Source organism: Camelus dromedarius, chromosome 7 (assembly GCF_036321535.1).
Source record: "Camelus dromedarius isolate mCamDro1 chromosome 7, mCamDro1.pat, whole genome shotgun sequence".
In the NCBI taxonomy this organism is placed as follows: domain Eukaryota; kingdom Metazoa; phylum Chordata; class Mammalia; order Artiodactyla; family Camelidae; genus Camelus; species Camelus dromedarius.
The window spans coordinates 33,911,550-33,937,722 of NC_087442.1; the positions used below are offsets into that span (position 1 = coordinate 33,911,550).

The 26,173-nt window shown below is 36.9% G+C and overlaps 2 protein-coding genes across 10 annotated transcripts in view; one reads left to right on the forward strand and one right to left on the reverse strand.

The window, feature by feature from the left end:
- The window catches only part of LRRN3 (leucine rich repeat neuronal 3), a 35,549-nt gene extending 21,732 nt beyond the window's left edge, over positions 1–13,817 (reverse strand). Inside the window, exon 1 of the mRNA XM_010975550.3 lies at positions 13,205–13,817. The gene's annotated coding sequence lies outside the window, so the exon portion shown is untranslated. The remainder of the gene's footprint in view (positions 1–13,204) is intronic.
- IMMP2L (inner mitochondrial membrane peptidase subunit 2) overlaps positions 1–26,173 on the forward strand; it is a 929,241-nt gene that overhangs the window by 398,731 nt on the left and 504,337 nt on the right. The gene's annotated exons all lie outside the window — the stretch shown is intronic.

Genomic DNA, 26,173 nt, shown 5'->3' on the forward strand with positions numbered 1-26,173 from the left:
CACATTTTCAGTCTGCAGAGATGAGTGTACTTTTGTCTCCCTGATTCCTTTCCTGGAAATCAAATTGCTCTGTCCTGGAGCTTTTCCAAATGGCCATGTTTTTGGTCTCTGTATTGCGGCAAGTGGACCCACATTTTGGGCCCAACTTAAGTCTATCAGCTGTTGTACCTGCAGCGCCTCTTCCTTCCTTTTTTTTTTTTTTTCCTCTTCTCTTTTGTGTAAGCCTCTCCCCTTCCCTCTGCTTGCTTTTACTTTCTTCTCCAGTATTTCAGAAGTCACTGTCCTCTCAATCCCAAAGAGATTTTGCCCCTACTTCCAGTGGGATGAGAACCTGGGCATATGGGTGCATGTTTTTAATTTGATAAGTAAATTCACCTTATAGCTTATTAGGATACACTAACAATCCCTTCCCCTGCTGCCCCCTGGCAAGTCCTCCACCTTTTCTATTTCTAATAACAACTCTCCTTTTCTGTCCATTTAAGGATCTTTCTTTAGCATTTGTTCCAAAAAGCTAAAGCCTGAACAGACTAGGTAGGGGGATTTAATGATGGGATTTTCTAGGATTTAGCACTGTGTTAAACTATTGCTGGCAACCATACTCAGCAATTTCATGTATATCTCCTCCTTTTTTTTTTTAAAACTGCTCTGAGCAGCAATCAAAGTGATGCTGTTAGTTACCTAACTGACAGCATGAGGATACATGAAATATGTAGACTTGGAGGCCTAGCAACAGATGTGAAAACATTGCTAGAACACAGGGTGGCACTCGGTAAATCTACAGCAGATGACATAAGACATTGTTTCCCTCTTTAGAATAATATTGAATTGTGGCTTACAGAACTATACATTTATGGGGAAGTGGGCAAAGACAATTGTATGACTACTGTCTCTTCTCTACCTGGAGCTTCATCATTTCTACTCCACAAAACTAGCTCTTGCTGTGGGAAATGGAGGTGTCTATGTGCATACGTGAAGGAAGGAAGGAAGGAAGGATGGAATTCTTCAACAGCAAGAGATATTTTTCTAGCAAATTTGGCTTTCAGAATGGTGACCTGAATATAAGCCTCAACCCAGAAATAGGAGTGGTATTACGCTTTGAAAGTGAAAATGAAATCGTAGCCTTTCCTCCAAACCTGTATTACAGGCATATCACTTTTTACTGTTCCCATTTGGCTCCACATTTAACCCCAGTACCTCCTAAGCAGCCAATGCAAATACTTTATCTTAACTCTACTGCTCTCTGGCACTCTGAGAAGGATATTCTTTACAGACAGACAGCCTAGTGATTAAGGGATCAGACATAGACTCCACTTCTTCCTCTTCCTCTGTCATTGATTTCTCATCTACTACAAGGTGAGTGAGAACAGTACCTACTTCAGGGGAATGTCATGAAAATTAAATTAAGAGGACACATTAGTTTAAAAAAATTTTCTTAATTGTAACTGTGCTGGGAACATACGAAGTAATTAGTAAATGTTAATCACTATCATATTAGTGATAGTCAGAATAATGGTCAAATTTATTAGAATTTGTTGGAACTGGAGAAATGGCAGAGCAACACAGAGTTACTTGAATGGCATTTGATTTCCTTAAAAGGTTGTAGAATTTTACTTGCTTTGCAGATTTTTTTTTATTATTATTTCTATAAGAACTCTTAAAATGCACCACAATATTAGTCATCTCAGTTCTGTGGCATGTCTTACAAGAAGAAGCATTCTGGGAAACTAGGTACAAGTAAGTATGGCTAGACTTAATTGAAAAACTTGTGAACTGGTAAGAACAGTTGGGAGATGTCAAAAAAAGTCAATAGTATTTGTGTGTGTGAAAGTGTATGCACGTGTGCCTCCATGTTTGTGTGAAGTTAGAACTGAAATAGACAGAGCTGTAGAAGTACCATAAGTTGTAGAAGTCAACTATAAACCTAGAAAAATTCTAGTATGACTTTTAAGATGATGGGATAGGACAGTTGTCATTTGAGATGTGGTTACATTTCAGAGGAAACATACCTTCTGGAGATGGTTAAAAAAGTAATTTAAACGGCATTCATTAGTACTGAAGGATTTTTCAAATGAGAGAAAATAAAAACTGTCTCGAAAGTCATTTTGATAAATGGACACTCTATGCTCTAAAAGAAGGTCATGCCATCATCAGCAATTTACATTTTATTTTAGTAACTCAGGGCCTTGGGTACTCATTGTTCGATACTGTGCATTTTTTGGAGAGGAAACTTAAAGCAGCATTTTTATAAAAGTTAAGAAGTAAGTTTGAAATGAGATTATAATTTCAAAGTTTGCGATTATTTTATATGTGTTATAAAGCTTCTTAGGCCCCCAGCAAAGAGGATGAGGGCAGGATGGTCTCAGAGTCCTTAAAATTGGGGATGGAATATCCAAGAGGAGTAGAAATTTCCAGTAGAATAGTGCAAAGAATTGTGTCATTCTATTTCAATTTTGGATAAATATGAAACTGGCTTTTTGTATAGTTGCCATTTTTTAAATTTGTGGTTTTCCATTTAATAATTTCTCTCTCTCTCTCTCTTATTTGACTGATTTAAAATGAAATAAAACAAGTCTTCACCTGAAATCACTTCAGGCCACAAATTCAAAACCCAGGTCCCAAGTAATTAACATGCTTGATACAGAGCAGCCACCACACATTAATGTCAGGAAAATGTCAATCTAAAGAGGCATCTTGAAGACTGACTGGATGGTAGAGACTTGGGCTTCTGCCAGGCTCTAGCAGCTTAGACTTTGTACACATACCGGCCCTTCACAGGGAAGGCACTGCTGAATTTCTCTACAAGGTTGAGTTTGGGAACTTTGGGTCATAATGATGCTTAAGAAAAGGAATGATTTGATAGGAACACGTGGTCAATCTTTTTGAAGCTCTGTCATCACAGTCAGTGTGCTGTGAAATAATCGCTAGGCACGGATTGAATCACCTGGTTTGTGGTTCCAATTATGTATTTAAGTAGTAAGGTCACTAGGAGCAAGTGACTTGCTATCTGCAAAATCTCTCTCACTTTCATGGTTCTGTTATACTGGGTCTGACTCCTTGTATTATTCAGTGGTATTTGAAGGCAAATCAGTAGGCAGTGTAGAATTCATCCGTTAATGATGCCAGTGGCAGTTTCTGTATAACCCTCAGTTGAATTCCACATAGAATATGATAGAGCATTTGAAAATAGGAGTTCACATGAATATGTGGGGAAAAGGTTTTTGTCCATTTCTGGTAGACACTCATACTAAGAATATGTGATCTACCACCCTACAGTCATCACCTGAGAACTAAGAAATGACTCTGGATGGTGGACCTCTCTAGACTTGGGACTACTGTTAGTTACCTCAGGCTCACAAGCATTTTAACTAAGATCATCTATTTAAATATCTCAATTAGATCCCTCACAAACCCTTAAATCACTTAGCCCTACCCCATTCCCAATTTTCTCTTGGGAAAAATACAACACAGTATACCTACTGTATGCACAGTCTGCCTAATTTAAGCAAGTAATTGTTCATTACCAATAAGCAATTTTTTTCTAAACCTAAAACAAAAATGGCAGACAATGGACATGAAGAAAAGACTTGACTCTTTAACCACTAGTTCTGAACCTTTGTGCAAAAAAATCACTAGGGATTCTTAGGTGTCTCTGTCAGAGATTCTGTGTTAAAAATAAGCACCATGAATTTGCTATTGATCATCATAGATACAGCTTAATAAACTTTGCTTTAATGTTAAAAATGAATCAGAATATAAAAACACATATATAACATCAGGCAATGAATGTGTTTCACAGTACTTTTGGAATATGGTGCCTTCAAAGATCTTGATAGAATAACACCTGTTAAGATGAGAAGATTATAGATAGATAGGTAGGTAGATAGATTTGGTTCTATTTGCTGTATTATACATCAGCAAATATATGTTATACATCATTCTTACTGGTATCTCAAGATTCTATTTGTTGACTATGGATGTATCTACAGTCATTGACAAAATAATCATGATATGGCTTATCTAAATGAGTGACTAAATGATAAATTATTTTAGAATATCTTCCCTTTCAAAGATTCCTAGAAATCTCTATCAAGTAGAGTACAGAATAGCACATTGATTTATAATTAAACATGATTATGTCAAAAGGAAGACCTCATGCTTAAATGAAGTTAAGAACTCAATATACCATTACCTTCAATGTGGTATGGGAAGGAATAAAGGCAAAATATGGTGGTCAAGGAGGAGTTACTATTCTAGAGAGGAAAAAAAATCATGGGGCAGATTTGAACTTACGTTTGCCATCTTTTCTAAGTGTACAAAACATAGAAAACATACAAAGAAGTTTCAAATATTTCCCAAACTTGGGGAGCTACATTTATGGGGAAGGAAGGGGTTGAAAGATTGTTCTGTCTGTTCAATTTGCAGGATATTTATGGCCTGGGAAACTTTCCTTATTTCATTTCTGATTTCCATTCCCTAAGAAATGGTAAAAATCTTAGAGATTCACAAGTCCTTTTGGGAATTCAACTATGATATATATATATATTTTTTTCCATCACACTTCTGAAATTACATAAATGAATAAGAATGTTAAAGTAGAAAATCTACGAATTATACTTTTAGTTTGGATGAATTATAGTATATGGAGTGTTCCTTACATTATTTATGAGATACTGATCAGGTTGCACCATGTAATGAAACTAAGGTTTGATTGATTATTATATAAGCTTTCTGGTCTTTGCTGAGGAACTTAAAACTATGGGAAGAGTCTGTTGTTGGATTCTTGGGCATAAAAAGTAAAGTGCTTCCCAAAGGATACATACGTCATGCTTATTCTAATATAGATGCAAATAGCATGATTTCAATAGAATGGGATTTGGAGTCCACACTCAGGATTCAAATTAGGACCTGGACACATGGGAAGTTAGACAAATGCATCCCCACTCTGAGCTTCTGTTCCTCGTGGAGGTGTGAAGTTAGGTGAGATGAAGTGTATGAAGAGCTTAACCAGGGTCCAGGGTGTGGTCCATATTGAATAACCATTGGCCAGAATCCCTGTTTTTCTCTTTTGCTACCTCACTGTTGTGTATGAATGTAAGAAGTAGCACGAAAAAAATCAGTGGAAAAGTTGAATTTAAATTTTACATATCTATCTTTACTTCAGACCTGTGTTGAGTTAGTTTATTCATCATGCACAGATACTTTCACCTTCTGTCACCTCCAGCTTGAATTACAATTTTCTGTTGCCTAATTATTTACAATTGTTTAACAAAAAAACCCTTCATTCTGATAAGAAAATACTTATGAACATGAGCACTGTAAACGCCATTCCTAATCATTGGAAGAATTGTCAGGAACATTTTGGCCTTAATTTCACATTCAGCTTTTTCTATGTAGGACAGTCAGATTGAAGGGCTCCCCTGGTAGCTCTTGGAGGAAGTTACTCAGCGAGAAACGCTGAAGTTTTGCAAACAGCTGGGATAGAACAGTTCTGCTGAAGTTTTAGGTTTGGCTCAGCAAGCTCCTTTTGAAAAAATGGATTACAGCTTTCACCAATTCACTGTACAGAGCTAGAAACTTACTACTACTGAGAAGGATTGATGAATTTCATTGACAATGGATGAACATACCAGCAGTAAAATAGAATTCAGACTGTTTTTGCCTTCCTCGTTTAAAGGATAAGACATGAAGAAAGAAAGGACCCCCAGATTGGAGCTGGAGCCAGGAAGAATTGTTATAAATGATGAGAATTGAGACCTATGAGCTAAGCTTTGCATTTTTCCTTTGTGCCAGTTATTGCACTGCATGACCTCAGGTAAAGAGGGATGTTGAATTCTACTTGATGGAAAAATAGTGAAGGAAGAAGACTATATACTTATAAGCCACTGGTAGAAGATCTGGCAGTGAAGTGAACTGGAAGAATCATTTTAGGTGATCAAATGGATAGTGATACTCCAGTATAACTAAGTGAACCATCACTTTTTCCTCAGAAACAAAAAAAGAAGAAAATATGAAAGAATGAATCATGCCAAAAAAAATAATATCCTAGTATAAGAAGAATGCAGACTGACATAGATCCCTTTAATCAGTTAATTAGGTGAGGCAAAGTTACTTTTCTTCATGAAGCCTTATTTTTCTCATTGTAAAATGGGATTAATATCAGTACTGGCTTCATATGGTGATTATGAGGATTAAATGAGAAAATGTTCATGAAGTGAGAAAATACACGTACAGTGTTCAGCACAATGTTTGGCACAGAAAATTCTTTATGTAATAAATGAAATCTGATAATATTATGATCATTCCCTTAGCCAGGAAAGGACTGTCAGAGAAATATAGTGTGATTTGAGCTCGTAAGTCCCCTGCTAACCGTACTTTATGTCATAAGACATGTAATTCTTCATTTCTTTGACCATTTTGTCCAACAGCAGCAGAATGTGACACAATTTATAGTGTAAATGAAAAATGAGACTTGGGTATTTACATGGAATTTGCTTGCTCATTAAAAATAAAGCCACTGATTAAGGAAAAGTTACTTTGGTAACCACCTGATTTTAAAAAGTTAGCTGAACATCACCTGTGACACTCTTAGAGCAGCTGTCATGTTTGTGCAAAAATACGTGGGTGACAGCCTACAGTAAGAGGAACAAATATAAATTGTATGTTTGGTAAGTGAATCAGTTCAGCTCTTCACACAAAAAATTGACTTGTTGGATGAAAACAGTTTAAGCTCGTATCTTGTAACAGCATTTTACTAGTTTTTCATTAAAGAATTACCAGGAGTAGACCTTCCAAGTTTTAAAAGGCTTAGAACAAATTTTTTGCATATATGGTGGTAGCATTGTATTTCTTATCTCATTGTACTGCACTTTCTCTTCAGTGAAACAACATTGTCATCTACACTCAGGCCCCATTTTCATCTACTCTGTTGTTGGGTTCTCAATGCCTTAGGCACATGCAGCGTAAGGCTACTGACTCCTTGTAGAAATCAAAATATGATCTATCTAGAGGTGTATTAAAATTAACCTCCTGCAGCTATTGAAATTTCAGTAAAGGTCACTGTGGTCTCATACACTCTTTGTAGAATGTATTAGGTATTTGGTGTTTCTGAGTGACTGATTTTTGATGAAAATAGAACTAAACATGGAGCCCAGAGATATTGTTGGCAAACCACTGTAAGACCAATATGTCTTGGGCATATGAATATAGCAATGAGGAAAGTATTCTAATGACGTAAAGGCCAGTATGAATTGACTGTCTGAAAATTATGTTTGTTTTTAGCATTTTTTTTGAGTTTTAATTTTTTTAAACAAAAGTAAACTAAATTGGTGACAATGTAATTTAAATGGCTTGACTTTTCAGTGCTATAAGATAGTAAGATATTATGGAGCAAATTTTACCAGTGGAATGAATCTACTAAAATATTTGCCCTTGTTCCTTTATAGTCATTTTATTAATTCAATTTCCTGATTTTAGAGAATGTTTGTAATAAAACACATTTAGTCCTCTCCACTCCCAGTGCAAATGAGGCCTCTCTAAGTATTTTCTGTAGTCAGAATATCCAGTATCACTCATGTCATTGGTGTGTGTTCTGAGCCTGAGCCTTCCTGAAGCCCACTGCTTGGCCAGAGCACATTAGTAGGCTCAGTTCCAGGGGAATACACTCTCCCATTCCTGGAGTCACTGCTTTGTACAAGTTGGGAAACACTACTTCCTCTCTCACTCCTCAGGGAGTTAAATCCCAGGAGTTTCAGGACTCTAGAAATAGAAAATGTTGCCTGTTGATGTTAAGCCTTTAGTTGCTTCAGTGGGTTACTGGGGAGTCCCGGGGCCTCTTCAATGCAGACAAGGGGTAAAAAATGGTAATGTTTATACTCTTTCCTAAACAGTAGCTGATAATCTGGAATGCTTCACCTTCTGGAAGTAAAGCTTGACATGATAATATTTAGAACATGTGATTTAGGGATTTTCATTTATTCCAAGGATGATATTACTTTTGAGAGACTAAATCTCCCTTAGAAAGGGCCCTAAGAATAATCTGAATATATTTATTGTCATTTTGAGGTCATTATGTGCCATTTTCCTCTAAGACTAACTAGCAAGGAAATGGCAGTCAAGTCGCTTTTCTAGTGAACTTTATCCTTTGGTGGTGCTTCACATAACTTTGAGGGCTTTGTTCATAATTTTCCAAAAACCTGAACTGTGTCTAAATAATTTACTCACTCCATTTTATCCAGTTTTTGAGACCTTAGCTAACTATCTGTTTATCAAAGTGCTAATGCTGTCAGACAAACATATGGGTGAGTAGGTAGAAGACATGTAATCTTTTTCTCCAAGAATAGGTTGTGTTTTTCTTATTTAACTCAAGCATATGATTAGCTGTGATGTAAACTGAGAAGTAGAGGTTTTTTTACTTGCAGAAATCTATACACATATAGTGTGGTATGGTGCCAAGGACATAGAACTTGAAAGGGTTATTCTAGAATGGGATTGCAAGACAAAGGGGAGTGATATTTACTAATGGGCTCACAAAGTGCCAGGTTCTATGATCAGTGCTGTACCATTTTGTGAGTCAGAATACCCAGCTCCTCCACATGTTAGCTTCCTGACCACGGCCAGTCTCTGACCTCACAGAACCTCATTCTCCAATCTCAATTAAAATAGAGATCATCATCATCATTCCTACCTCACAAGGTTGCTGTGAGGAGCAAATGGCATTTACTCTATAAACAGTATAGCTCTCGACAGTCACAATTACCATGTTACATTTTTGTAACCTTCTTTACCTCTACAAAATTTTTGAGTCAGTTAATTAATCTTAGAGAAATTTGCCAAAAAAGAAAAAAAAAAAGGGTGGTGAAATTAAGGAGCTACGTCATTGTCTACAAAGTTTCTCTAACTTTGGAAATGAACTTGGAAAAGGCAGAATGGAGAGAGGAAAGTAGGGATTGCTATTCTGAGAATATCCTCTGTGAGGTGTACAACCAAAGCATGAGAATGGCCACTGCATAGAAAGAGGACACATCTAAGTGACTTAAACTGTTACAGAGAAACCCAGTGAAAAAGGACTGGAGAGTCTCTTCAGAATTCCTCAGAAAACTTACAGTGGATGCTGAGTAGCTGAATTTCTATAGGTGAAGGATAGCAGTATTATTATTTAGATTTTTAAAAAGAGGGCAATCCTAAATTTTTAAGACTCATTACAGAATATAGTATACTATATCCTCCCAACTATGAGTTTGAAATATTTGGTTGGTAGATACTTAACAAATTGTTATTGCTTCTATTGTTCACTTTCTGCTTTTACTTTTAGAGTATTTGATTATCTAGATAAACATCTCTTTAAGTTTTTTTTTTTTTTTGGCACATATCTATGAGCTTTTTTTCTTTTCTTTAAGAATATTGTCTTTGAGTGAGTGAGCAGGCAGACTTTTAAGGGACTGCTGGAAGGCACGCTCGAAGAGATTCTATATCAGGCTTCCAATAAAGAGCTGAGTTATGTGGGGTAGGTGTTAAACTCTTTGGGCCTCAGTTTCTTGACCTGTAAAGCGAGCGTATCAGACCATTTACCAAAGGTCCCATTCATTCCTAAAATTGTCCTGTTACACGAAAACATCTCCCCCTTTTTCATTCCCCTATGCCCAGGTTGTGTAATGTAATTTTATGAATGGCACCTTTAAAAAAAATCGCCCTCCCTCATCACAACCTAAAGATAAATTAACATAACAGCAAGCAGTTATATACAAATATGACAATTACACAAAAATAGTAGATGGCCCGGGGGCACTGCATTTCTTCATAAAATCTAAGATGCGCATTTTGACATCTCTGCTCTGCCTGACTTAATGACGTCCAAACAGCACCTACTGAAATTTTCTTCTACCCCTCCCATCAAGTTAAAGAAGGCATCTTTATTTCTCCCTGTTACTTTTCCTATCCTCTGGCACCACTTACTTTCTTTACATTAACTTTGATTCCCTTTTACATCACGGCTGAAGGAATGATTGCTGTCATATTCTACTTGCTAGGTGTCTGACCAGACATCACTTCTTCAGAAGAGGCGGGGAGGCATTCACTGTGCTCTGCGCGGGACCTGTGTTCAGTTGCTACACAGTGAAGCTTTCCAAAGCGCTCATCGTATAGGCAACGTCAGAGAGCTTTCTCTTTGGCAGCACTGACAAGGTGTCCTGATGTACTGCCTCATGTTTACCTGCTTTATTTAGTTTCATGGGACCAAGGAGTGATACATAAGTGGTTAAACCCTCAGAACAAGGTCTACATAGAACATTTCAGTGGGCCAGATTGGCCGGAGCTACATTATTTTAAATTATTCTTTGGGGGCATCCTTACTGAGTCTAGAAGCAGGGACTAATTTTTTAGCGTGTTATTAGCTTCTTTTTAAATGATCTTCAGATTCCCCAACAGATAACTCATCTGTGATCATCTGCAGGGGCTGCTAATTAAGTAATAATTCTTAACTTATGTAAGTGTTATTTTTTTGGACTCAAGTTACAAACCTTTCTCATCAACTTAATGAGTTTGTGATAAAGAGTATAATGTCATGTTACATTGGCATTTTGCACCAGAAAAAATTCAGAGTAAGGGTTGGGAGTGAAACATCAAACCCATTTTGTGGCCAAAAATTTTGGTAAAAAATTAAAAAGCAGTAGGTATAAAAAAGGACAAAAATAATAACATACAATTAGTGAATTATAAGTTGATCACCTTTTTCATAGGTCCATAAATTGCTAGCCTAGAAAGCTGATAACACTGTTTTTAAGCCATTAACGGCAGCAGCAACAACCCACCGAGGGAAAAATTCCACCTACTCTTCAGCATTCTAACTCAGCGTGTTGCCTGTGACAAGCAGCACTCTGAAAAGATGGTCTTTTGAAGCTTATCTTGCCAGAAAGCTATTATTTATGGTATAGCAACATGATTGGGGGAGACTGTGGTTAAGTCATCCAGGCATGCTCATATGTCCATCATCTGGCACTGGCAGATGCTCATCAGATCACCAAACTCCTTGGCACACACCTAGTGACAGCCCTGGGGGCCTGGAGTGATTGTATTTCTCAGACTCAAGAGGGCACGTTATTGATCTCTGTAATCCACAAAATATGTATGTGAGCTTTACCAAGGTTAAAGAGTGAATCCACTGTTCTTCGGTGTCATTGATTGCAATTTTAAAATAGGCTGGGTAGGATTTAAGCATGTGTGTGTTTGGTACGCAAAGTTTCCTCAGAAGAGGTCTAAGAAAACCTGAAATCAATACTGCAATGCTACATTATACCGGAGTTGGAAATTGGGAGGTTTAGTATCTGCTTCAAGCTTTCTCCCTTGGTGAGGAACTTAGGAGGTACCTCAAAATACCAGATCTGTTCTGTTGCAAAAGCAGCACTTCTGATGAATAGCAGAAAAGCAAATACAACACCCTTTCCTCTTTGTAATTAATCATTTTGTTTTTTCTATAGATTGCGTGTGGTATTTGAGGCAGAGCGAGCGAACCTGCCAATATTTCTAGCTAATGCTTCAGCACCTTTCATTTTTCACTCTGAGCAGGAAACCTCTTCTTAAACTTGTTTATTTTACAGAGGGAAAATCGAAGCCAGTGGCATATTGTCAGAGCTGCTCTATTGTCATCATTTCCAAAGGTCACTGGAATTAATTGACTTCTTACATTACATATTGTAAAGTGACTCATTTTTTTGACACATTTATGGGAAAGTGGCAGGATCTAAGTGGCTGGTTATTGTCTCTTGGTTTTGGCTTCTATTATAAAGTAGAAAGCAATCATAACTCTGATATCACAGTTGTAGGGGGAAAAATAACATACAGTTCGAAAGAATCAGTCTCCATTAACTATTTGGTTAGTTGAACTCGAGGAAGGGGGAGAGAGCTTCAGAAGATGAAATGTAAATACTAGGTTTGTTTGAATGTTTTTACAGGACCCAGTAAAGGGGGTAGTGAATGTTTCCCTGAACATCCTCAGTTGATGTTGTCTGTTTGAAAGCATATTCTAAGTAGCTAGCTTCCCTTATACGCCTGGAAGTGTAAATTAACCCACACTGTATTCCATGAATCATCACTGCATGGATGCTCATAGTTTACTGAGAGCAATTCCATCTCAAAGGCATTGCTTCTGAAACTAAAGAGGAGAAACATAGGGTATGAGCAGTATTCACAGTGCCAGGGCACACTATTCTCTAGGTAGGTATTATGAATCCTTACATCTTCCTTTTTTTAATTTTTCACATGATCCACTTTTCACTAAATGAGGACGGTTCTACTCATCCTCATAGTCTGCTTTCACGAAAATTAGAGGCATGGAAACAAGGACATATTGTTAAAAATGAATAAATTAGAGGCGAATTAAGCCATCTAGCTCAGTAACAGCAAAGGGAATATAGCAGTTGGATTGAACAAACAATCTTCTTAAATAGGAAATGTACTTTAAAGCCATCCTACTGTGATCCTGTTAATTACAGAGAAGATTAGAACTCTTCTGGTTCATGGGATCCTTTTACCTAGAGTGTGTCTGTTCCAGCTGCATTAGCAATCAGACATTTGCACTGTCCCTTCAGACCAGCGAGGGGATGTTATTAAAGGGAAGTCATTTACCCCAATCCGTAAGAGGTAGCCTGGCAGAAATTCAATAACTGTTTGTGATATGCTTATTCTGCCACTCTGCTTGGTGGTTTTAGCTCTTGACATATAACAGCTTTTGCCTTAATCTCCAACCACTAGGTGAAAGGGAGAAAAATGCCCCGTTTGGGGGGGTTGGTTTCAAAACACAGCATGATGTCTGATCTGCTTTTCATTACAAATAATGGGAAGAAAAAGGAAAATCCCCGCGCCCCCTCTCTCTCTCCTCTCCTCTGGTCTTCTGTCCCACTGTCCCCTTCTCTTCTGTCTCCCTCCTTTCTCTCCTCCCCCCAGCACTGCTTTTTCTCTCCTACTCACATCCTCTGATGGGCGTTCAAGCTAGTAAAATTCATGTTGGAGAATCCCACAAACACAGCTAGGCATACACAGAGCCAGAGGGCTTTTGCATTTGAATTTCCTCTCCAAAGTAAAATGGAAAGAAAAATACTCTCAGAATTCAGACAAGAACACATCAAAGGAGAATTTAGCTGTAAAAAGAAACAAGCATCACCTCAACAAGAAATAGAGCACATTTAAATAGAAATGTATATTTCAAACTTACCCTGCAAAAGCTGTTTCTGTGCTACACCACCTTCCGTGTCCCTGCGTGCTGGGTTCCTCAGTTCCTTAGTTGTGATAATCACATGGTTGTGTTCTTGCCCGGGTGTAAATAGGTGCATACATGTGTGTACCAAAGTATACACAAATGTGTACTATAGATATGCACACATGCAAGCGATCTTATCTCTGTATTCTAAAATATAAACGAAGGCAAGAGGCTGCAGCTAGGATTCCTTCTTTTTCCCCCCCAGAACTATTGCTTTCTCAGTCGGCAGGCTGACGCTCTCAATCCCGTGAAGAGAGATCCTGCGAGCTGGCTTTATTTCTCCTTGTTTCCATGGTGGTTAGTGGTGCATCGTTCACCCGATCAGTTGTCACACTGACATGGTGCTGCCTGCTCAGCGGTCATTAATAACTGAACACCCTCCACTCCCCAGAGAGGAGCCAATCGCTTCGGACTGCCAAGATGTAGCACTCGCAGCTGCTCCCGTCTGGTTGGCTGAAACAACCTGTCTGTTCTATGACACTGCTGCTTAGGATACAAATAAATGAAACAGGCTTGCATATTTTCCTAGGTATCAATCCTTTCCTTCTTTCCTTCCTTCCTTCCTTCCTTCCTTCCTTCCTTCCTTCCTTTATTTTTTTTGAGGGGGAGAAATTTTTGACAAGTTTGTCCATTTTTAGGTTCTCAGTCATTCATAGAAACTGTGTTTTCTCTCTGAAAATAGCAGGGCACATTACTAATAAGGATTTCCCAAATAATAAATACACCTGAGGGTGCAAAAAATGCAAAGCCTCCAACTCCCTCTCTGTGAAGCTCACCCATGGCTGTATTATTTTTAGAAGAATGGCTTGATACTGTTTTGAGTAACGTTCGTTTTCTGTCGGTCTTACTTAATTTAGCATAAGTGTTTGCTGTTCAATAACACTTTTATTTTTCTTGGTGTGTTTTTAAAGCAATGACATTTCTTACCTGATTGACCAATTAAAAAAAAAAAGCATCTGTTTGCTTCCTTATAATTCATAACATTGGCATATGAGGGGGTATTTTTTTAAATATATATATTTCCAGTTACATTCACTCACTTCTATTTATGTGATGAAATTAATTTGCCAGCCACAAATGAATGGGTATGTGTGCCAGGGTGTTTGTGTGGGTATCTCTGTGTGTTTGTCTGTATGTGTTCAGAATGTATGTTTTACTACTCTGGGGAAGCATTTCAGCTGTAATAAAAGTAAATTCTCGAGAAAATTATTTCTCTTTATTCTTAGACCTATTAACTCTGAATTTATATTTACCAGAAAAATATACTATATATACTATATATGTAAAACATTTACTGAATTATCAGAAATTTAGGAAAGAAAAACAGAAAAGCATAGCAGTGTAAATTTCTGTAAGGACGCCTGTGAGTAAGTGGACAGCAATTTTAAAAAATGTGTGTTTTACAACCTTAATTAGTATACGAGAGAAACATCTTGTTGAAAAGGATGGGACATGAGGATAAATTTATCAGCAAGTCAAAAGCCGGTTCGATTCACATCTCCAGCCCTTGTTTTGAGAGACTACCCTCTAGTGGAGTAAAAAGAAATGACGTTTTCGTGTCACTAGATTTACTTGGGGAGGGGAAAAAAAAGGCTTCATATCTAATTGCTCCTTAAGTATTTATTGAAATGACATAGACCAGTAGTTTGCAGTTATGATAATCATAATATCAGCTTTTTCTCTAACCACTAAATATTTTTACTCTGCGTTTTTCCTTAAAAATGTTCCCAAATGCTCAATTTTTTCCTCTATAAAAACTTACTCAAATGGTTCCTAACCTTTAGAATAAAAATATGTTCAAAACAAAAGTAGTTTCTCACTTAACCTAATAATAGCCACTTCAGAATGTTATTGTAAGATTTTACTCTTTACTAGACACTCTAGTGCTTACTTTGTAAATGTTAGAGGTTTATGGTCCAATGTTGGTGATGTTGTGATGGACTGCGCCTACATATAATTTACTTGTGATAATACTAATAATCAGCCTAATTATTCCTGCCCCAATTTTACTGTTTCCAGCTCTAATTTCTTGCATGTTCCAATTAATTTTGCCACTTAGGGATTTTTATTTCCACCTTTGGAACAATTATATTAAAATTGTGATAATTATTTGAAAAAGGAATTTTAGCTTTATACCATTGGTTCCGTAAGCATTTCATTTTGGTTGATTGGTATTGACTGTATAATTGACAAATCCAGTAGTCAAACCAGTTTTAATGTATTCCTATAAGGAAAGTAAGTGGTGATAATCAAACAGACACATGATGAAACTGCTTTCTTGGTTTATAAATGAAACCAGCAACCATACGTATTATTTTAAATTTCAGTCTCTTTCAGAAATCAAAGAAAAATCTAAATTTTAATTTGGTGAGAGTGGAATATTTTAAGCATTACCTTATGCTATACCCTAGGAAGTTGTTTTAACTTCCTGTGATTACCTTTTTTTTGGCATATGGGAGATGAGATGGCTTTTCTTGCAGTTGTCCTTTTGGTGTAGGCACAGGATAAATTCAAAAGATTTCATACTCATTTTTATAAATTTAATATCATGGAACATTAGAAATGAGATTGCAGTGTGAGAGAGAAAATAACTCTGGCTTTGGATGAAAAGAGTGAGGGTTTTGCTCTTTGACTGTAGTTTCCTTTTTGCTACAAGAGCATCAGCAGCCAAGTAGAATCAGTGTATGTTTCAGGTGTCTTTTCACTTTTCCATCAGGTCCATTATTTACTGGTAATGAAAGGTAGCTCTCCAAAAAGAAATGTTAAAACCCTGTTTAGTTATCACATCCATATAATGAAGTGCCATATGAAGATATTAAATTGTGAGAGGATGAGGATTTTGGGGCTTTTTGAATTAGTACAATTGTGAATGGTCATCAAATGAGAAACATAAAAATCTTAAAACTCCAATGCCCTGAGTCCTAAAAGGTCAAGGGACTTGATAAGTGCGCTCAGTTGCTCAGAGAGAGCAAGACTAGATCCGCCCTCCAGGTCTTCCAGGATTTTTCCGCTACGTCATCCTCTCTCGAACAGGATAATTGATAGATCTTTGCTTTTACTTCTTTTCCTCCTTCCTTTTTTTTTTTTTTTTTTTTTTTTTGTTCCTTTTTTTCTTTTTCAAGTTTTTTTTTCTTTAGAATCCATTGCAAATACATTGTGTTACATGGATGTGAATGTCAGCTACCTTGTAATAAATATCTTCAGGGTTTCCTGAATGAGTACTCAGTTCTAATGAAAATGTATTGAAATGATTTTTAAACATAAATGAGTAATTACAGCCCTTAAATGATGTTGAAAGGATTCTGCCTTCATCATCAAATAAGAAAATATAGGAAAGTGAAATAAATATGTATTTATTGATTTGATGGTTGAAGTTGTTACTGATTTGTGAAGGTTTATTGCTATTTCATGGAATCCTGGGCCATGTTTGCTTTTGTCAAAGAAGTAATCTGTGTAGGTTTTGGCTACAGACTGCCTGTGTTTGAATACTTACTTTCACACTTCCTAGATTTGTGGCCCTGAGCAAGAATTTAACATCTCTGCATCTCACTTTCCCCCTAGGATTTGTTTGAAGATTAAAGTAGTTAATATTTAGTAGTTAATAAAAGCTTAGAAAAGTACTTGGACCGTAGTAAGCCTGACTGAATGTTTGACATCACCATTATTGCCATTATTGCCATTGGCATCGTCATCATCATTTTTTCCAACTTCCCCCTTTTTTGGAATGCCCTTTCTACCTTCCACTCTGAGTCGCTGCCTCTCACATGTCTACCTAGTCCTAAATCAATTCATTCAGTTCAAATGCTGCTTCCCCTAGGGTATTTTCTCTGACCCTCTAACAAAATATGAGCTCTCATTTGACCCACTGTAGCATTCTTTATCCTTCCCATCACATCACTTTTTTATGTATCATAATTGTTTCTGTAATTTGACCCATTTCTCTTTTTAGCTCATAAGATTTTAGGTTATAAGATTCTTTCTTTCTTTCTTTCTTTTTTTTTAATGGAGATACTGAAGATTGAACCCAGGTCCTTGTGCATGCTAAGCATTTGCTCTACCACTGAGCTGTACCCCATCCCCCAGGAGGTTTTTTTTTTTTTTAAGATTATATTTCTTATTCATCTTTAATATCCATAGCCCATGAAAACATGGAAAAAAGGTTTAATGAGTACTGTGTAAGTTTTCAGTTATTTAATCTTCATAACATCTTAATAAGATAGACATTTTTATCCCCATTTGACAATGTCAAAACATTGGCTCAGAGAAGTTAGATTACTTGCCCAATGTCCTAAAACTACTAAATAATGGGGCTAAAATTTGAACTCAGTTTGGTCTGCCTACAGAGCCAAGGCTCTTTTTACTGCACAAGGCACTCAATACTCATTTGTAAAGTAAATGCAGGCTTGATTGATGACTGAGCCAACCAATTCAATGTAGTCAGCAACAAGGGATGCTAAAAATAAAAATACTGTTTTTAAAAAGGAATTAAATTTATGCACTAGACAGTGGATTTTTTTTATATAGTTATGGTTGTTCGGTGTTAATGACAGGATTTTTATTGGTGGCACGATTAGAGAGATGATTCTCTGAAGAAATGCAGTACTGGTTAGAAAGATGAGTTGATATGTTAAATACGTGTGAATGACCACTGTTGACGAGGGGCTGATATGATGTTGAGAAGATCTGTGGCATTGTCCTTCCTAGTTTCCTTCCTGATTCTGAAAGGGCATAAGCTCTTAAGTTAGAAATAGGATGTAAGGTAAGGAACATTGGCTGTTTGTTAGAATGCTGAACTAAAGCAAGCTGGGTTAGAGTTTTTGTTTTCTTTTTCAAGGGAGTTTTGGAAAGTAACATCGGGGGAAAAAAAGAGATCCTCATTTAACTATAGGTCTTGATTTTAATGGAGGATATTACTTCAGTTGAAGGACAAAAGTAATTTCACCACTTAAGGAAATTCACAATCAAGTATGAGAAAGATGCCAGAAATCAAGGAGACAGATCTTTCTTTCTCTGTTTCTTCCTTAGACTCCTCTCTCCTTCCCTCTCCTTCTCCTTGTCTTTGGGTTTAAAACTGTCTCTCATCTTGGCTTCTCTCTGCTCATCTCTTCATTCTTCCCTTCCAGAAGATTAACTTTTACTTCTTCTCTAGCTATGTAAAAAATAGTGAGATAGTAAAATACATCTTTAAAAAATATATAGCAGGTTAATTGAGGTAGTTTTAAATTTCACAGAAATAACTGAAAAGAAATACATCAAAAAGAAATATACTGAACTATTGGCAGTAGTTATATTTGATGGGGTAATGGGTGGTTTTTGTTTCTATTTTTTTGATAAAGTGCTGACCTGTGTATGATACCACTTTTTTAAATTGAAGTATAGTTGATTAACAATGTTGTGTTAGTTTCTGGTGTACAGAAAAGTGATTCAGTTATACATATACATATATTTTTTCAGATTCTTTTCCATTATAAGCTATTATAAGGTATTGATTATAGTTCCATGTGCTATACAGTAGGTCCTTGTTGTTTATTTTATATATAGTAGTGTGTTTCTGTTAATCCCAAACTCCTAATTTACTCCTCCCTCCCATTTCCCCTTTGGTAACCATCAGTTTGTTTTCTATGTCTGTGATTCTATTTCTATTTTGTAAAAAAAAGTCATTTGTATCATTTTTTTAGACTCCACATGTAAGTGATATCATATGATATTCATCTTTCTCTGACTTTACTTCACTTAGTATGATAATTTCTAGGTCTGTTCATGTAGCTGCAAATGGCATTATTTTGTTCTTTTTATGGCCAAATAGTATTCCATTGTATATAAATATGCCACAACTTCTTTATCCATTCATCTATAGGTGGACATTTTGGTTGCTTTTATGTCTTGGCTATTATAAAAAGTGCTGCTATGAACATTGGAGTGCATATATGTTTTCTGTTTACAATTTTTGTCTTTTCTGGATGTATGCCCAGGGTGGGCTTGATGGATTGATTGTATAGTAACTCTAAAATATTTTTAGTTTTTTAGGAAACCTCCATACTATTTTCCATAGTGGCTGCACCAATTTACATACTCACCAACAGTGTAGGTAGGTTCCCTTTTCTCCATATGATAATGGGTGGTTTTTATTTTCTTTTTTATGCCTCTTTAACTTTCTGTAGTCAATAGGTATTTTATAATTAGAAATAATAACGATGTTTTTTTTAAGATGGGAAGTCTTTTGAGGTAAAATTTTGCTTCTATAACTGGAGCTGTTTTGTTTAGTAAATTATCTAACCTTCTTAATATTCAGTTCTTTTCCTGATATAATAATTAAAATAGCAACAGCAGCAACAGTAGCAGTAGGCAACATTTATCGAGTGCTTGTCTAGTGCCAAGTAGTCTGTTAAGGGTTTTTCATGATCTTGTTCAGTTCTCCCTAATAGAATACTATGTAGCAAATAGCCTCATTTTACAGATCAGATAACTGAGAACTGAGTGTGCAAAAATTCACAAAGTTGCTCATTGGTCAAGTCACCAATCAACCAAAGACCATCTGACTGTAAGGCTGACACTTGTACCCGCTGTGTGACACTAACTCTGATATGTTTCCCATATTGCTGTTCAGATGTCATGTCTATTCTGAACTTACAGCCCACCCCTCAGTTACATCAAATGCCTTACTGTTTCCTGAACATATCTTGCTTGTTGGACTCTTAGCAGTTTATTTCTTCTTCAGCATATCAGTTCTACAGGGCTTCAGCTCAAAAATCCCATCTTTTAATACACATCCTCCCATCTCCATGAGAATATATATTTCCTTATTTTTTATCACATTTTAAATTTACTTTTTATTATTGTATTTATCTCATTCCAATATGTATTATATTTTATGGTTTGTTTCTTTGTGTATAATAAGCAACTTGAAAGCAAGAAATGTGTCCTATTTTTTCTGTATATGCAAGAGTACATTTTACATATTAAAAGGTTTGATTAATTAAACCTCACTGAGTGACTGAAGGAGTAATTTACTACTCCCTCCTGTGTGCTGGGTTTGTTCCAAGTGTTTGAGTAAAATCAGACAATTGTTTAGTTAATAAAAAAAAAAAAATCCTACCCCCTCAAGGGGGTAAATTTTGTCAGATCAGTGACTTCAGTTACACATGAAGTTACTCAGGAGAGAGCTATTTATGGGAGAATAAAGTGTGTCTTTTGACTTGGCTTTTTTTTTTTTTTTTTGGCTACTTCTTTTGATCTTTTTTGATTAGTACATATTTAATGCAGTTGGGTTCATATAACTATGAGACATTTACATTTTAGGTAAAAATTAAACTCCAGGAACCAAATGACATGTTAAGTTCAGGTGAGTTTTAGGCAAAAATTAGGAACCAAGATGGCATGAGATAATATTTTGTGTAATATTCTTAGGCAAAGTCAGTTAGTATTTTCTTGCTTATACATGAGTTCTTTTGTAAGGTAGGCTAATGAAAATTAACAAGTTATATCTAAGCAAGGGATCTAGGCAATGATTTCTGAGCAAGAGAAAACAAACGTTTTTGTCAGTAAAATATTTAGGCACTAGTTATAATGCACCATAGACATTAAAGGGTCGTTTGACTTTTCGTGAATACTTTGTCACTTTTGCTTGATGTCTACTAGCCCAGAGCTAAAGTTCTCTGTCTAATCTTTCAGTAGTTGTTCACAGAATTATTCCTTTTAGTGTAGGGAAGGTGTTTTAAAACTACTTACAACTAGCAAGCATGGCAGAATAGATGGTAGATTCTTGTAGTTATTTCCTTCACTGATGCTACTACCGAATTTTCAGCTTTAAAGTTTATAGTTTTCTTCACTCTATCTTATAACCCTACTGTGTTCTACTAGGACTGTTTGGGCAGGGGGTTATACTCCAATCTTTGGTCTTGGAAATATTTTTAGAAATGAGTTGATGAGTTGATTTTCAGTTCCAACTTGAAAAAAATGTGGAAGGAAGCCCTACTTGGGTCATATGCTTATTCCTGGATAAAGCACTCTTCTGTCATCCCTACCCAAATTAAAGGGTAGGGGACAAAGAGAAGTTCCTCAGGAAAAGGGAGGTGCACACTAGATAAGGACTTAATAATATTAGGTAGCATTTACTGAGGGCTGGGTACCAGACACTGAGCTAAATAAGCACTTTAATTACAGCATTTCTTCAACGTCTTAGATTTACCTTGTAAGCAGAAACTGTTTCCTTCTTTTACATGAAAAGAGGAAACATGTTACTTCACTCCCTACAGTAACATGGCTCGTGAATGGCTAAGCCAGGGTTGGAATCCACATCAGTTTCACTCTTAAACTTGAGTTTTGAACCACTCACTGTGCTAAGTCCAGTCTAGATATCTGGAAAATGGAAAACTGCTGCTAAAATCTTGAGAGATTTCAACTTCTCAGTGTAAAGCCAGCACAAAATTACTAAGTCTCCTTAAATGAAAATAACTTGCAATTTCACTTCATTTCAAAAACCTATTCCTGGGGATACTCCCTGATGGTGTTGGTAACTGGAATTAGCCTACCTTGGAAATCTTGAACTTCAGTGTCCTGTTTCTACCGTATTTCTCTGTCTTTCTGGTGACTTTAGAACTGTGTTCCTCCTACATCTGCTTTTTGACACCGCAGAGACCTCAGTTGTTCTGAGGCCAGTTCTCTCCTGGTCCTTCTCATCTCTCTCTCTTTCCTACCAACCAAGATTGATCATCTAACCTACTCACCATTCAGTCACCCCAGTTCTTTTGCTATAGTCTTCCACATACTTGCCCAGTCAGAACCCCTGGACTATGCCATGATTGTTCCCTGCTCTTGTCTCTATGAGGTAAAGCATTCCCATAGGAAATCACAGTAAGTGCCGAGCACAGTGTTTTAGCTGGGTCCTCAGCAATGCCCTTCCTTCCTTGTATTTGTCCTAAGTCAGCTTGTTATCCATTATCTTCAGAGATGATCCCAAACTTGACCATTCTCTTCATCATCCCCCCTCAATCTCTGGATATTTTTAGCAACATGCCATTGCTTTTAACTTGATTGAACTCAGGACTGTAGGTGTGAATTCCCTATATTTCATAACCTCCTGAACTACTAATGACTCTTTATCCACGCTCATCAGTACCTCTCTTTTGTAGTCTTAAAGGATGGGACGTTTTCCTCATGTCCCTACCCTTTTTCCTTCAAATTCATCTACTTCTGTGTTCTCAGGAGTTTGTCTCTGGAAGCCTTTATCCCCATTCCACCCTGCAATTGACATATTGCCACAAAATCCATTGACATGTTTAATTCGTACTCATCCTAAGATAATAACAACATTCCTTTTAACCTTTAATCCTGTTCTATCATTCTAGCTCTGTCCTCCTCATATAAATTTCTCAAGAGAGCTATCAACTTTTGGTATTACCTCATCATCACATTCTACTTTTTCTTTTCCAGTTAGCATTTTTCTGGCTTCTACTCTAGCCATGCTGCCAAAATGTCTCCTGGTAGTCTCATCAGTGCCCTCCCAGTTTGCACATCAAAGCTTCCCAGTCGTGCTCATGTGTGCCTGCAGGTTCAGTCTGCTGTCATTGTAGGCTTATCTACCTCTTAAATATTTATCCTAGTTTTCTTCTTTTGCCTACTGCTCTTCACAGGCTCTCTCAGATAGTATAATCTCATCTACTTATATATTCATTACTCTCCAACTTTTATCACTGCTCCTGCAAATAAAATTCTCCCTCTATATCTATTTAGATGTGCTCTTCAAACTGCCTGATAAATGTCTGTATTTTCATTGAATGAGCCCCGGGCAGCTCATGCTCTCCATGTCTGAAACTGACCTCTTAAGCTTGACTCTAAAGTGACTTTTCTTCCTTTGTTGTTGTTGTTGTTTTATTTCCTTTGTAGTAACAGTAGCCATTTACCTGGAGGAGTACCGGATCTTTGATCCTCCTTCTGTCTTATACATTGGATTCACTAAAGCCTGCTGATTTTACTCTCAAATTCTCTTGAACCATGGTCTCTATCAGCCAGGCCTCCATCATCTCTTTCCCTGTTGCTGCACTTGCTCCCAACCCCCTGCTTCCAGTCTCACTCCTTCTAGTGCGTCTTCTGCAAAAATCCCCAATTTGTTCTCATCATAAACAGAAAATTGTTCCCCACTCCTTAGCATTCAGGTGCTTCTATAATCTGCCTCTTGGATCTGGATACTCCTGACTGGTCACGTTTTACTCCAGCCATGTAAAATGTTCCTCATTCTTCAAGCTCCATGCTGGTTCTTCTGTCCTCTGTGACTTTGCTGATTCCATCTAGGACACTTGGAGTGCTGGCCTCCTATAACACATGGTCAGGCACACAATTTTCTTTAGCAAGGCTGCCTCCCACTGTTAACTTCAAACACCCAGTTCAAATATTCTTTCTTGTGAGAAATCTGTTTCCAGCCAAAAGAGGCTGGGTTTAGTGCTCTGCCTCTGGGCCCATAATATAAAATAATTGATAAGAATGTATTTACTAAATGGAGGAATGAAATTTGAGTAGAGGTTGATGGATAAGAAAGTAAAATGGCAAAATATTTAAGCACAGAAGCATTAAGTTTTTAAATCTATAATTGCAAATGTGCAGACTTTTATACATGAGAGCAGGGTTATGCTTTGGTTCTTGTGTGAGACAGTTAAGCCATAATCCATGCTAACTAGGTCAGAGATATCTACTCTTGATTACGTAAAGAACCAATGTGCCAGTGCGAACCCTGAGAGGGAATTCATCACAATTTCTGGGAAAGAAAGAACTCACAATCGTCAATGATAGGGATGCAATATTCTCTTTCATAGCAAATTTAATCTGTTGTTTTTGTGGTATATCTATTATTGTGGTGGGCTAGGGAAATAAAAATTATTTTCCTTGAGGTATCCACAAAGCACAGTGGGATAGATGAGAATTTGAAATCTGATACTCTACACACGTGGAAATTCTGTATGCTGAAGTAATAAAAGTACCTAGAAGAATAATAAGTAGCATTTGTTGAGTGTTAACTACGTACAAGACACAGAAGTGTGGTTAGCACTGCATATGTCCAGTTTTATCCTTACAGTACCATGAGACATTAAGGCACTTGCTCCTTTTCATAGAAGAGGAAACTGAGGTTCAGAGATGTTGCTTAACTTTCACAGTTACAGAGGCTGGAATACAGACTGAAATCCAAAGCCAACACTCTTAAGACTGAATTTTCTTCCCTCTAGATGTCTTATGTGGCTTTCATTCTCTTCTTGGCATGTTCTACAGAACAGCTTTAGCTTCTTGTGTTTGCTTATTTGTAACTAGATTGACACAATGCATTCATAGGAGAATGCTAGCAATCATTTAGCTGTCCCTCACTTTTCTCTCTTCAAGATCTTTGACTATATTCCCATCTTCCTAATTGGATGATTTCATCACAGTGTGAAGATATCTCAAACTATTATCTTCAAAGAAAAGCATTGTTTCAACTCAGATAATTTTTTTACATTTTCATGTGGGTTTTTACTCCAGGATAGTGTCTGTATTCGACTGACTTTGAAAATCAGTTATTTAAGATGAATGCCAATTGTCTTACTGTATTAGAGGAGCCAGCTCTTTTTCTAATTGTTGTGTTGTCCTGAAAATGGATAAATAAATGGATAAATAGAAAGACCTATATAAAACGTCAACATTGCTACATGTAAAACTACTTTACTATTTTATTTTTAAAAATATATGTGAGACTATAAAAAGGCAAAATTTACACCCTTTCCTAACAACATAATTTCAAAGCTGTATCAAAGCTGATTGCTATGCAGAAAACTGGAAAGTCAGAAGTAGCAGACTTTAGGCATAGACAGAAAAAGAATGAGACAAGCTTAGGCTTTTAAGGTAAGAAAACATTTTAAGCTATATTCAAATGACAGAACAACATGTGTCTCTTTTGTGAAAACCCTTATCTATCTTTCCATTCCATAGACACGGTGCAGAAGATGAGTACATTAACTTGCACCAATAAGAGTACTTCTTCCATCCTTAACCTTTTATAAAGTGTATGTTTTATTAGAAATGCAATGAACATTCAGGGCTTTAGCCATTTCAGACCCTGGGGGTGCTCCCCAGCTGTTTAATGCTCACTGAGAGCCTATGTGTGGACTGCAGGGTAGGGAGAAGCCCGGCCGGAGGGGCTGTGCTGAGCGCTTTCACATAGTTCCCATTACTAAGGAAACCACTCGTTTTGTCTGAACATGCTCTGAATAGATGTCTCATTTGAAGTCTAGTGCTCAAACCATGAGGATTGTATTATGGAGCCGAGAAGGAAATGAGGGGAACAAAACATACTTGAAAATGCCACCAAGTATTCACAAAGCGTCGTGCTGTAATAACATTCCATGAGACAGAAGGTGCATTTATTTTTGCCACATTCCAAGTTATTTTGGTGTTATAAAAGCAAATTCCTTTGCCTGCCCACGTAATCAAAAGAAGCAAAGCAGATGTTCTTCTGACCTGTTCTTAATTCATGCTCTTGTTAGGGTCTCACTCACAAGTGTGACATACAGCACAGGAAGGACAAAATATGGATTCTCATATTCATCTAGATTTGCTCCATCGTGCTTTGTAGCTAAATGGTATAGCGCTATCTCTGTGCCAATAAACAAACACATGTTCAGAGACAGACCTCAGAATTTGCAGCCTCCAAATTGTCACTGTGAAATTCAGAATGGCTGCTGCAGACTGGTGCTTGGTGGTCTTTCATGCACCTCCAATTCAGATGGGGAGTGAGAAAGCACTGCTTCTAGAAGGCTCCTGCTCCCTTCTCTAGCTTCTGCCAACCCATAGCAAAGAAAGCAGCTCCTGTGGGAAAATTCAGATGACCTTTCTTTCTTTCTCACCCTGGAAGTAGGGTTTATGGGACTTTGATTACAGTGTCATTTTTATCATCCCATTCCC